The sequence below is a fragment of the Danio rerio genome, chromosome 20 (assembly GCF_052040795.2).
Source record: "Danio rerio strain M-AB ecotype USA chromosome 20, GRCz13ab, whole genome shotgun sequence".
Lineage (NCBI taxonomy): Eukaryota > Metazoa > Chordata > Actinopteri > Cypriniformes > Danionidae > Danio > Danio rerio.
The window spans coordinates 44,641,997-44,655,787 of NC_141040.1; the positions used below are offsets into that span (position 1 = coordinate 44,641,997).

The 13,791-nt window shown below is 34.7% G+C and overlaps 1 protein-coding gene and 1 long non-coding RNA gene across 2 annotated transcripts in view; one reads left to right on the forward strand and one right to left on the reverse strand.

Moving 5' to 3' along the window:
- The window catches only part of LOC147839429 (uncharacterized), a 382,751-nt gene that overhangs the window by 52,105 nt on the left and 316,855 nt on the right, over positions 1-13,791 (forward strand). The window lies entirely within an intron of this gene.
- The window catches only part of pkib (protein kinase (cAMP-dependent, catalytic) inhibitor beta), a 63,471-nt gene that overhangs the window by 17,830 nt on the left and 31,850 nt on the right, over positions 1-13,791 (reverse strand).

Sequence of the window (13,791 nt, forward strand, 5' to 3'; positions counted from 1 at the left end):
TGTTGTAAACTCTAGGATGAGGCATGAATATTTAAGAGTCTGATAGTCAAAAGATGGTCATTTTCAGTCGCCACATTTATTAACATGCAGTGCATCAACGTCCGAATGACGTAATTTTTCGGCATGTGTACTTTTCAAAAATCTCATGTAAACATTGTCGTATGTTGATGTGTGCGCTCGGATGTGCTCTCGTTTTGACATTGGATTATTAAATGACGGCCAATATCTTTATTTATCATGCACTTTTTTGATTAACAACAATGCAGGCTTGTTTACATTGAAGAACAGGTATGTTCATTCATTTATTTTATTTTCGGCATCGTCCCTTTTTTAATCTGGGTTCACCACAGCAGAATGAACCAACAACTTATCCAGCATATGTTTTACGCAGCGGATGCCCTTCTAGCTGCGACCCATCACTGGGAAGCACCCATACACTCTCATTCACACACATACACCATGGACAATTTAGCGTACCCAATTCTCCTACAGCGCATGTCTTTGGACTTGTGAACCCTCACGGGGAGAACTCCACACAGAAATGCCAACTGACCCAGCCGAGGCTCAAACCAGCAACCTTCTTGCTGTGAGGCGACAGTGCTAACCACTGTGCAACTGTGGATAGGTATGTTACAAACCGTAAATTAGATATTTTTCAAAAACCCATATAATCTGCTTTTGAGACCTGAATGCTTCTCTTTATGTGCCTTTTATGTCTCTTCTGTTTTCTCTTTCTTTGAAGCTCAGATCAGATCTTGACACATGAAATGTAAAATGAATGGTTTCTCTGCTTTTTTATATGAAGTGTTAAAAGCGTTTGCTGGAAGCTTTCTTTATTAATAATAAAGAAAATACTGTGGCTTGAGAATGTAACGCTTGCATGACTTTGGCGCATATTGTTTGGTTTGTTCTTCATGCGGAGACAAATGTGGGACACCAAATCATCAGAGACTGATCTCCTGCCTGTGCATCAGCCCAATGTTACTTGAAAGCAGAGGGTGAAACAAACTGAAAAGAAAAGAAACATGTTTTAAAATTTAAAAGAAATCGATGTTGATCTCATTTGATTTTTAAAATAAATGTCTAATGGACAGTATGCAAATAACTTTATTTATTTGTATCTTCTGAAATAAAGCAAAAAATAAAAAAATAAATAAAAATGTGAGCAAATATCAGTGCAACAAAAAAGATCTACAATCAATAGTAATTTTGCTTTTGCTGTGTTTTTTATATTTTCCAAAGTTTGTTTTGCTCTAAAACTGAATAGAAAAAAATCTAAAATCTCTAAAAATTTTTTACTGTGCTTAGGCACAATATCTTTGTTCCCTTTTTAAATTACACTTATTCTTACTACATACTTTTTTATTATATACTTTAGAGAACAACATATTGTCTGCATGTTTTTTAGGTTCAAACTAGAACTATCCATCATTACATACCCACACCTATCCACAAACTCATCGGGAGGAATAAGAATCAAATGAGAAAACTATACAGACTCTTTTAAATGTGCACAAAATAAACAAAAGGACTATATATTAAAGTATATGGTCCATAAATGTAAAAAAGGAAAGGAAATAACGTAAATAAAATTCAGGGAGAACACCCACACAACTAGATGGCACAACACGAAGACAAGATTACCCCAGACAATCTCAGTCAGAATCTAATGAGGTCAAAAAAAGTTAGAATGGGGGTCCAAGTTTTATAGAATTTGTCAGTATATTTAACCCTTTCAAGAGAAAGAAATGAGATCTATTAACCAGCTGCTAAGTGGGGGAGGAGTTGCACACTTCCAATGAAGCAAAATACTTCCAATGAAGCGAAATAATCTTCTCGTGACCAATGAAGCAAATGCAATAACATCCGAATGTTTTTTAAAAAGAAGAGAAGGTAACATAGACATTGATGACAAAATTAGACTTTAGTCTTGTTTTCTAAATCTACCTGTAAAATAGCAGTTTTTCATATTTTGTGATTTATGTTTTCTGATTTTATGTTTTTGAATTCCATCATGTGACCTTGATCCTCCTCCAATAATACTTGAAATTCCTCCAATAACTTTTGATCGTGAAAAATAGACTTTTATTGACATTTTTTTATTATTATTTTTTCATTAAGTTAAAATAATATATGCAACATAGGCTCATTCTGAAAACGTAGCTCAAATGTACTTTGAGTCTGGCGAAAAACAGTTCCTGAAAGCAGGTAAAACAAAAGCCAAAAAACTAAATAAACAGGTAAATAACAGAGAATGTTGTAAAATCTGAAAACATGGTAAAAATCAGGCGAAAGCTTTTCTTTTTCTGGATTGCTTTTTAAAACATTATCAGTTGGGTTTAGGGAAGGTCAGTGGGTCAGTCGATAGGTCAGTCAGTCAGTCATTCAGTCAGTTGACAGCGGCCTCTGGTGGATTTACATGAGAACAGCAGGTGCGAATGTCAGAATGTCACACTGCAAGAGAAATTTGAGATCTTATAAGCAGACACAGCGGCCTCTGGTGGATTCACGAAAACAAAAACTGAAAAAAAAAACATGAATCGAGATAAACAATTATTGCATCATATACCGCCCCCTTTCCAGTTGTACACATGTGTTGCTCTGCAAAGCTCAGTTTCACATGAAAATAACTAAAAGCATGTACTGTATTGTGAAGTTTGCATTATGGAATGCGCATCATTCATTGATCTACGTTCAAATCATTCATGTTTTTAAAAGCGTGAGAGAGTTCGCATGCTGTTGTGTGTAAATGCTCAGCCTTAGAAACGAGTAGAGCACACACATCTAAAGTCATCCTAATGTGAGCGCTTTAATGGTCAAATACATGCAAATTTGTGTCAAAACATGGTGTTTAGTGATGTAATGTAATACATGTAGTAATTTATGTAATAAACAAATGAGAATCAAAAGACATGTAAAAGTGAAACCATAAATCAGAACCGTACTGCTCTTAAAGTCACAGCGCACAGTAATCCTGCTGCTGACTTTTTATCATTAATAATCAAACAACAAAGGGCAAAATCACTCACTGCTCTTGACTGAAGGACTTTTGTAGCTATAATTAAAGTTTTTTTTTCTTACAGTAAAGATGCTCAAAGCACAGTTTGTTTCATAATTTTAAATCTATTGTAATAATTTCCCTTTTCTTATTTACAGGGAGGAAAATAGCTATATACATATAAATAAATAAATATATATATATACCCTTTCCCTCCCAACTTCTGTTTAATAAAAAGACTTTTTTTTTCAACCCATTTCTAATACATACATAATAGATTTAATACCTCATCTGGCTATGATGACAGTAAATAATATTTGACTAGATACTTTTCAAGATACAAACATTCAGCAATTCAAAGGCTTAACTAGGTTAATTAGGTTAACTGAGCAGTTTAGGATAATTAGGCAAGTTTATTGTATAAGGATGGTTTGTTTACACTATCGAAAAAATATAGCTTAAAGGGGCTAATAATTTTGACCTTAAAATGGCTTTTAAAAATTTTAAAACTGCTTTTGTTCTAGCTGAAAAAAAAGACATTCGCCAGAATAAAAAGCATTATCAGAAATACTGTGAACATTTTCTTGCTCTGTTAAACATAATTTGGAAAATATTTTTAAAAAGAAAAAAATTCAAAGGGGGGCTATTAATTCTGACTTGAACTGTATATTACCATAAATAACATAACATTTGTAAACTATTATCGGTGAAACAATTCAAACAGAAAATGATGTTTCATCTAGGAGAACATAATGTAACCTGCACTGCAAATTTAACCTTGTTTAAATAAATAATAGCAGCTTCATGTATGCTGGAATCTGGATCCCAGAGCAGATGAACAAATGGTTTAAAAAAAGCCTTTCCCCCCCTTTTTTTAAAAAATCCACAACAGATGGTGTCCCGTCATAAGTAGGTGCTCCACACAAGGGGCAAATACTTACCAGCAAATTAAGACATAAACACAACCAGCACATTACATTTGAGAGTGCTTTTCCATAACTATTTATGGCCTCACCTTGTTATCACCTGTAGCACTTAACTCTGCTCTGCCACACTCAATCCTAAGATCAGACGCCACTAAAATCGATGCATACTATGAGTTGCAATGACACTACAATACAAAGGCTCCTCATGTGTGAGTAAGCTTAGCGGTGAGACACTATCAGTAATCCTCTTTCTGGAAACGACACCTTTCGCCAGCAGGAAACCAAAATAATGACAATAGATCTGCTGCATCACAAATGATGCCAGATGGCAAGTCCACCCAACAAGACCACCAGACGACAACACCTCAGTGTGCTGTTAAAAGGTTTTGGGTGAGATGTCATGAATTCATATTTGCTTTTGTTTTTGTTTAATCTAATATGTCTTAGGGCGGCACGATTGCTCAGTGGTTAGCACTGTCACCTCACAGCAAGAAGGTCGCTGGTTCGAGTATCGGCTGGGTCAGTTGACATGTCTGTATGAAGTTTGCATGTTTTCTCTGTGTTTCCCCCTCAGAGATGCAGTAAAGGTGAATTGAATGAACTACAGTAAATATAGCATAGTGTAAAAGTGTGTGTGAATGAGATAGTGTCTGAGTGTTTTCTGGGTTGAGGCTGGAACATATGCTTAAAACATATGCTGGAATAGTTGGCGGTTCATTCTGCTGTGGCGACCCCCGATAAATGAAGAGACTAAGCTGAAGGAAAATGAATGAATGAATGAATATGTCTTCAATTTTAGTCATGCCAGTTCAGTCATGTACAAATGAATGACATGCAGTTCAAGTGGGCAAATAGACTATATAAATAAATAAATAAGTATTTAAATAAATATAAATAAATATATAAATAAATATACAAATAGATAAAAATATTATATATATATATATATATATATATATATATATATATATATATATATATATATATATATATATACATACATACATACATACATACATACATACATACATACATACATACATACATACATACATACATAAATAAATAAAAAAATAAAAAATACATAAAAACAACATAGCCTGACATTAAATAAAAACATACTTTTCATAAGTAAATAATGGAATACACTGTAAAAAAATAAACAGACTTAACTTAAAATTGGAAGCCAATTTGCTGAACAACTTAAGTTGAGTCAGCTTATTTTTTTACAATGTACTGTTAGCAAAAATGAAAGACATTTGAAACATTTAATACAATACAAAAAAAAAAAAGGTTGTAACTTCCGGTTCATGCAGATTTTAGGGTTAAACTTTGCAACAATTCACATTGTTTTAAACTGTAGTGTCTGGTCAGCTATATTCCAGACTCAACACTGCAAATCATGCATTGATGCTGAAACAATATTTTGTCCAGCCCTAGTTCTGCAACTACTGGCCTGTTTCCACTAAGTAGTATGGTACGGTATGTTGCAGTACAGTGCAGTATGCTTTCTTGCCTATTTTCACTGTCAAAGGGTACCAAAAAATGTGCCAAGTGCCAAACATAGCAGAATCTGCCTTGTGTCCTATTGTTGTGTATGAGGCCGTCTAAAAGCCTGTAAAAACTGCCAGTGGTTTCACTTTCGCACCCTACTCTATATTTGTGTCTATATTTGAAATCTTGATAACTTGAAAACTTCAGAAACAGACAAAGCAGGCAAGAGTACACCATGAAAAAACAATCAAGCAAATGATTCTTTCAGCTACCCAAAATACAAATAAACTGCCATGTTTAACTATAATCACCTTTTGGACTATTATGAACTCAGAATGACAGAATTACTTCAGGTTACATGAGCTGGTGAAGAATAAAGAAGATACAGATAAGAGGTTTGCACCAATGTTTCATATCGTTTTTGAACCAAATATAAAACCTAAATGTACATTGTGTATAATTTTTCTGTAATTGGTAACATTTTGGAGACTGTACAGATCTGTATGTGTTATTTGTATATGTTTTATCATTTATTTTATATAATTCCTGATGTTACAATAGGCTATATTGCATCAATGGTTAGCAATTAACATTTATGCACAAGTATGTATGTGAATAAAGCATCTGTTTTGTGAGAAGTGCTTCTCATACGATATGTGAATGACTCGTACAGCTTTACTTTTACATTTCTTTGAGCAAAAATGAAGTTTACTGCAACTTTCTTTCCAACACCACGCCTACAAAAATGCGGTGGAGACATGTCTGATAAAGGTGACCTGTATCGTACCGAACTGAACTATACCAGTGAAAATGAGGCATAAACCTCAACAGAAGAGTAAAAAAAGCACCACAAGTTGCTCTACTTCAGAACAGATCTCTCGGCTGAGATGAGCTCTGCCACCTGAGCATGAACACTTAGCAACAAGCACCTGAAATGAGCAACAAGGGCAGCAGCCTTGTTCAGCTAGATAAAGCCCTCTTGTGATCCCCACAACAGAACTTTGCCAAAAGCAGTGCAGCTGCTACCCCGCACACCTGTGCCCATGTCTCAATAGGCATATACCATGTTTACCAGTCACAGTATGGTCCCACAGAGACGTCAAATAGTCCAACGCAATCAGTTTTGTGTAGTCGATGAATGATAAAAACAGATTTTTATTTTTAAAATAGAGCACCATGCAAAAATGCCTGCATTCAGCTTGTACCCAGATGTGAAGTTCACACATAAAAAAATGTGCTAAATATAAACAGGCAATACTTTAAATGTCAGAACAAACAAGGTTAATCCAGTCCTAATCCATGTACGGCCCAGTAACAAGCTTTAAAATAGCACGAACAGAAGAGCTGAGGTGTTTTTTCCATTTACCACTTTCCTTTCTGCACACTTGCAGCTGAGTTATATATTCAATCCGCAAAAAAATATATATATATAATGACATTTTCTCATAGACAGCTCTGGAAAGAGCATGAATGAAATGAAAAAGCGTGACAGAAATGAAAATTGAAAATGTTAAACACAGTGAAGCAAAAACGTCTTGTGTTATAAGACCTATTTTAAGCACGCAATTATATTGCTAAGATGGGCTGCTTCAAATATGAACATGAAAGATTATGCATAATGAGAAAAAGTGTTGCGATGATCATTTGCTTTGATTTTTTTTTTCAAAAGAATATTTCAGTCACAGCATAAACGAGGCCCGGTCACCAGCACAAATGACTTTCTCTTATCTGTGAAACACCAAAGGTACATTTTTTAAAGTTATTCCCAGTTTATTTAGGAAAGACTAGGGATGTAACGGTATCAGAATTTCATGGTACGGTAATACCTTGGTATGAATGTCACGGTACGGTATTTATTGAATCATTTACAGGAAAAAACAAAACTTATGAAAATACTCCAAAAAAGTTCCAAAAGTGTCAATGACATACAAATTAGTCATCTATCTGTAAGCTTTGAAACAGGAACTTCAATTTTAATGACAAAAAAATATTAAACCATATAAAAAAAATAAAGTTTCAATTTAGTATTGTTGAAAACTCATCACTTTCAACATTTAATCACTCACTCACTTAGATAGAGATGGGTTTAAAGGAAAATTATCATATAAATATAATCTGGTAAAAGCTGGTATCTCTGGGCATTTACAATGTCCCCTGCAACAGAAAAAAAAACTCTCATTTGGGACTGAGGTTTCTGGGACAAGAGAGATATGACTTGGCCCAGGTTGACAGCAGTGGGTAACGTTGTGCATTGTCTTTTCCCCACTTGAGAGGACAAACCATGAGTAAGATAGAGGTCTCATGTCTGCATCAATCTGAACAGTGTGCTGACAACACCGCTATTCAGTACGCGCGCGACAACACAGCTGATAAGAACTCGCGCGACAACACAGCTGATAAGATCTCGCGCGACAACACCGCTATTCAGTACGCGCGCGACAACACAGCTGATAAGAACTCGCGCGACAACACAGCTGATAAGAACTCGCGCGACAACACCGATATTCAGTACGCGCGCGACAACACAGCTGATAAGAACTCGCGCGACAACACCGCTATTCAGTAAGCGTGCGGCGACAACACCCGCTTTAGAGTTTTCCAGCTCTTTTTCATCCCCGCTTCTAGCAGCACTCTCCATTTCCGCATTACTGGATCTGTAGCGACAACAGACTGCAAGGGATGATGGTCAAGCATGGGCTGATGGGAATTGTAGTTTTCGCTACCTCCCGTTCGCTTCATTCGCCTGAGCAAATTTTCTCAGAAGACCTATAGTTTTACCGAGTCATGCGACTTCGGTAATATCGAAAAAAATTTATATTGCGGTATGACGGTATTTACAATACCGTTACAATCCTAAGAAAGACATATATTTCTTTCCTAAATAAACTGGGAATAAATTTTAAAAATTAACTCTCGAACCTCAGCTGGGTCACTTGACATTTCTGTGTGGAGTTTGCATGTTCTCTCCGTGTTCACATGGGTTTCCTCCCGGTGCTCCGGGTGCTCACCCACAAGTCCAAACACATGTGCTGTAGGTGAATTGAATAAGCTAAATTGGCCATAGTCTAAAACCCCTGATTAATAAAGGGACTAAGCCAAAGAAAAATGATTAAATGTTCATTCCAGTCAGAACAAATCCTTTAACCAAACAGAATCTTTTGAAATCATAACATTTCAAATAAATCAAGAGCACTCAATCATAAATAAGCATTCAACAATAAGCATCCAGCTCGGCCTAATGAAGCACCACTTACAATTATGATCACTCATTCAAAGTGCATTTAGTTCATGTTTAGAGGGTCTTTAGAGACCAGGACAATTACTGTATGAATACGAATCAATAAATACACTTTAGTTCTAATTCAACTCTTATGTCTGAATATAAGCACAAACAAAAGCCCCATTTTCATCGGACCAAACACTCAGGGCCCCGCTGACCCTCTGTCCAGGCAACCCAAATAAAAGGGGAAAAAAAACTGCTGAATTTTCGCTCTGAGCACAAGGACAAGAGCCTGATCTCATCTTCCACTCGACTTCAACACAGCCTTTACAGACAAGGCAACCTTGTAGAGCACGCCTGACAAGAAGGAAAAGTAGCTCTTGCTGATATTGCTGTGATGGCAGTGGAAAATAAATAGCTTGTTTGCAATTGTTCGCATACAGTTATGCAATAAAAGCGCCGCTTTTGATGACTCCAGGACTGAACAATACTGAGTCAGAGGAGCTGTTTGAGGAGGAGGAGACGTCATGCATGTTACGCACCAAGTCTCCATGCGCCTAACATTTAAAGGTCTTGTCTATTTACTCGCTCATTTGTGCAGCCTGGCTAACGATGCTAATGCCGTGCTATCTGCCGATCAATACAAGTGAGAACAATGTGGCAGATGACCTACAAAGGCATGGGCTACTGAGATAAGGCGGTGGGAAAGCAGCATGTCTGATTTGATGGTGCTGCATCGTGCAGAAGTGTTTATTTTCGTACATTTCCCCCCTCACTGGGATTCTGTAAGGTCGAGCAATGGAAGGACAGCAAGCAATTTATCAAGAGCAAAGACCGGAAGGCTGATGCTATAGCGTAAAGGTGTTGACTTGCTGGGTCTGTAAAAAACTGTTAAGATTTGCATGAAGAACAATGTAAAAAAAAAATTAAGAGATCTCATATTTAAGCTTAAAGGGGACCTATTATGCAAAAATCACTTTTCTAAGGAGTTTAATTACATTTGTGTGGCAACAGTGTGTGTGATTATTGCCAGGGTGCGAATTATACATTGACGATCGGGGAGCGGGGAGACAACCTTTTCCGTAAATTTTCTCTAACATATTTAAGTTTTCATTGATCTGAGGAATTATTAGTGTATTCTGACCTATACGGTCACCTCTTAATGGCTATTTTAGAGGTTTCTGTAGGTCAAACTATACAAACTATGCATCTAATTTTACTTTATTTTTAAGATAGATGTAGATACAAACACTTATTGTACAGGAAAAGTGTCTTGTGTACACTTAAAAAAGTCTCTTAGTCCTCTTGATCTGCAGTTCAGACTGCTGAATGGCTTCTCACATAGAGTGATTGGTGCGATTATGCATTGAAAATGGTATGAACCATTGTGTGATGGTCAAAAGTATATTTACATTTTAATATTTTAATTATTAACATTATTTACGATACAGATCAGAGCAAACTATTTTAAGTATACATCTGGTTTTGATTTCAGGGGAGTTTCAGGGGGGATCAAGCATTAATTAAGGGGGTCAAAACAATATTATGTTAATTAATAACATAAGTGGTATAATATTATTGTATTTTCTTTTAGAGGGAATAGATTTATGCTGGTTATGCTGGTTTTTAATACAATGAAACAGATTATAGCATCCCATAACTCACCTGCAGAATTTTATTCAAAGGTACACTCATATCCAGCACCACCCCACCCCACCCCATCCTCCCTTATTCTTATTTCAATCTCAAAAAACACTGATGCTTGCTGTCAAAGGCTACATTATTTCAGGGTATTGCCACGAGTGAGAGAGATAAAATAAAACCACATGATTTTATCTTAATTTGAATGTATTTTTTGTTGGTCAGTTATCCAGTTAGTTATCCACTAGATAAACAAGAATAACGAATAACATCTGAGGTGAAGTGCTTCAAAACCAGTCTCAACCAGTTTTCTGGAAAGGTGAGAAAACTCAGAAACGCATTGTGAGAATGAGAATGTCTGCTTATTTGTGCCAGTCTGTCAGATAAAATTGTTTAAAACACCTTGAATGGTAGCAGTTCCATGCGGGGACGCTGCGCAGCCACGAGCTGGGCCTTTCTTCATCTCAGGTGCTGATGGGATTGCGCTTTCCACCCAGTGTGGGGAAGCAATATTTGTCTCATTAGTTTTAGGCCTTTTGGCAAATGTCTCAATTAAGTTTATCTGTTTTAAAGAGAGTTTACTCATTTTAAATGTTGTTTTAAACAATAGCTATCTGAATTGTAATTTTTAGTGTGTGGAAAAAGTGCCAGCAAAACTAAATCCAATAGATTTCAATACCCATCTCCCACCATGCAAGTACATACACACTTTATCACACAAATGCACACCTTTATTTAATCTCATTCTTTCTTGCTTTGTCAGTATATCGTACAATATACTGTTTAATAATCGATTTAAATTATGTAATAAATAAAAAATAAATAAATAAGCAGCATTAATTCGATTCGCGCCCTGTCATGGTAGGTACTAACAGTGCGTACAGCCGAACGGCTTCAGGCGCTACTGCCATAACTAATACACTATGCTGTAATTATTTTAATCCAGAAACAAACTGTATTCTGTATACCTGTAAAAATACCTGTTTCTTTTTATTTAAGTATGACTGTTTATTAGTTGGGGACAGGCAGTGGTGCTGTAGGTAGTGCTGTCGCCTCACCGCAAGAAGGTCGCTGCGTCGCTGGTTCGAACCTTGGCTCAGTTGGCGTTTCTGTGTGGAGTTTGCATGTTCTCCCTGCCTTCGCGTGGGTTTCCTCCGGGTGCTCCAGTTTCCCTCACAGTCCAATGACATGTAGTACAGGTGAATTGGGTAGGCTAAATTGTCTGTAGTGTATGAGTGTGTGTGTGAATGTGTGTTAGGATGTTTCCCAGAGATGGGTTGCAGCTGGAAGGGCATCCGCTGCGTAAAAACTTGCTGGATAAGTTGGCGGTTCATTCCGCTGTGGCGACCCCAGATTAATAAAAGGACTAAGCCGACAAGAAAATGAATGAATGAATGAATGTTTATTAGTTTATGTTTACACTGTGCAATCAAAATGGATGTAAATTTGTTTATATTATTTATTCATTCAATTTCCTTTGGCTTAGTCCCTTATATATCAGGGGTCGCCACAGTGGAATGAACTATTCCAGCATATGTTTTACACAGCTGCAGCCCAGTACTGAGAAACATCCATATACACTCATTCACACATACACTAAGGTCAATTTGGCATATTTACTCACCAATAGCGCATGTCTTTGGACTGTGGGGGAAACCGGAGTACCCGGAGGAAACCCACGCAAACACTGGGAGAACATGCAAACTCCACACAGAAGTGCCAACTTAACAAGCCGGGACTCGAACCAGCAACCTTCTTGCTTTGAGGCAACATTGCAAACCACTGAGCCACAATGTCGCCTCTAAATATTTATCATCACATTTTTTTTTTTCTGATTTGTTCCATACATCAAGCAACATTTTTACAGCAAAATAAATATTATTGCATATTCTTTTGCAGGGAATGGATTTTTATGCTGGTTCTAATGTGAAAAAATACATTTTGAAATTAAAATAAAATCAAACAGATCATATAGCATACCATAAACTATGCTGTAACTATTTGAATCCAGAAGAATACTTCTTTCATTTAAGTTTATTAGTTTATGTTTAAACTGTGCAATACAAAAGGATGTAAATTAGTTTATCTTAATCATTATTATTATTATATTACTAAATCAACAAATGATGTTCATTGTACATGGGCTGGTCTTAAGCATGCACAGACGGTCCACTGTGTCATTGCTTTGATAGAGTCGGACACAAAGCATTTTCATGTCAACAACAAGCATTTTCTGCCCCATTTTAAAGCCTATTTATTTGCTATCACAACTATGCACGATTACACAACCCATTTCATTTGACAGTCTCTGCCCTTCATGGTTTATCTCCAACTGACAAACACCAAAAAAAGACTGTATGACTATAAGCATCCCATAATGAAACTAAAACAAATCAGAGTTATCGATATGCCAAACATTTAAGATCATTATTATTCTGCTATGCTTTCCATTCCATCTTAATTATTCAGATTTTGACTGGTGTATAAAACACTTTCCCCTTCATGAATTGATATTTTACAAAATCAAAAATAAGGTAGTCTTGCAAAATGTCATTACAATTGAAAATATTGGTTAACTTGAGATGTACTGTGACATTTTTCCTGTGTTGACAGTGCTAAATTTCCAGCACCATTATTCTAATCTTCAGTGCATGATCCTTCAAAAATAATTCTAATACACTAATTTAGTTATATTTTTTTCTGAATAATTTCTGTCAAAATAATGTAAAAAATGAGTCAAGAAGAAAAAAAATAAATTTACTACACAAATAATTATTATATACTTATAAAGATGTGATGCTTTCTGACATGACCAAAATTTTATTTAATTTAATTTAAAAAATGTAAAACTTTAAAAACAAATAAGCAAATAAATAAATCAATAAATAAATGAATCAATAATAAAAATTAAAACATACAAAAATTAAACTTTAAAAATAAATTAAGAAAAATCTAATAAAAATAAAAAAATGTAAAAATAAAAATAAATAAATAAATAAATAAAACAATAAAAAAAATAATTTAAAAATGTAAAACTAAAATTAAAATTTTAAAAATTACATTTAACAATTTAATAATGTAAAACATTGTAATTAAAAATGAAAATAAAATTAAATAAAACTACAGAAAATTCATAGAAAATTTAAAACTTTAAAAATAAATTTAAAAACATTCTAAAAATTGTAACTAAAACAATAAAAAACTAATTAATAATAATAATAATAATAATAAACCAATTAAATAATTAATTATCTTAATCATTAAATAAATTTTTTCTCATTTTAAATTTTAAATTTTTTAATAAAAAATAATTAATTAAATGTAAAAATTAAAAAATGTAATTACAAATTTTTTTAAATAATAATATAAAATGCATTAAATTAAATTAAATTAAATTAAATTAAATTAAATTAAATTAAATTAAATTAAATTAAATTAAATTAAATTAAATTAAATTAACAGATTATGGTTTCAGTACACACATTGTGCTGATACCATAAAGGTGGATTCCA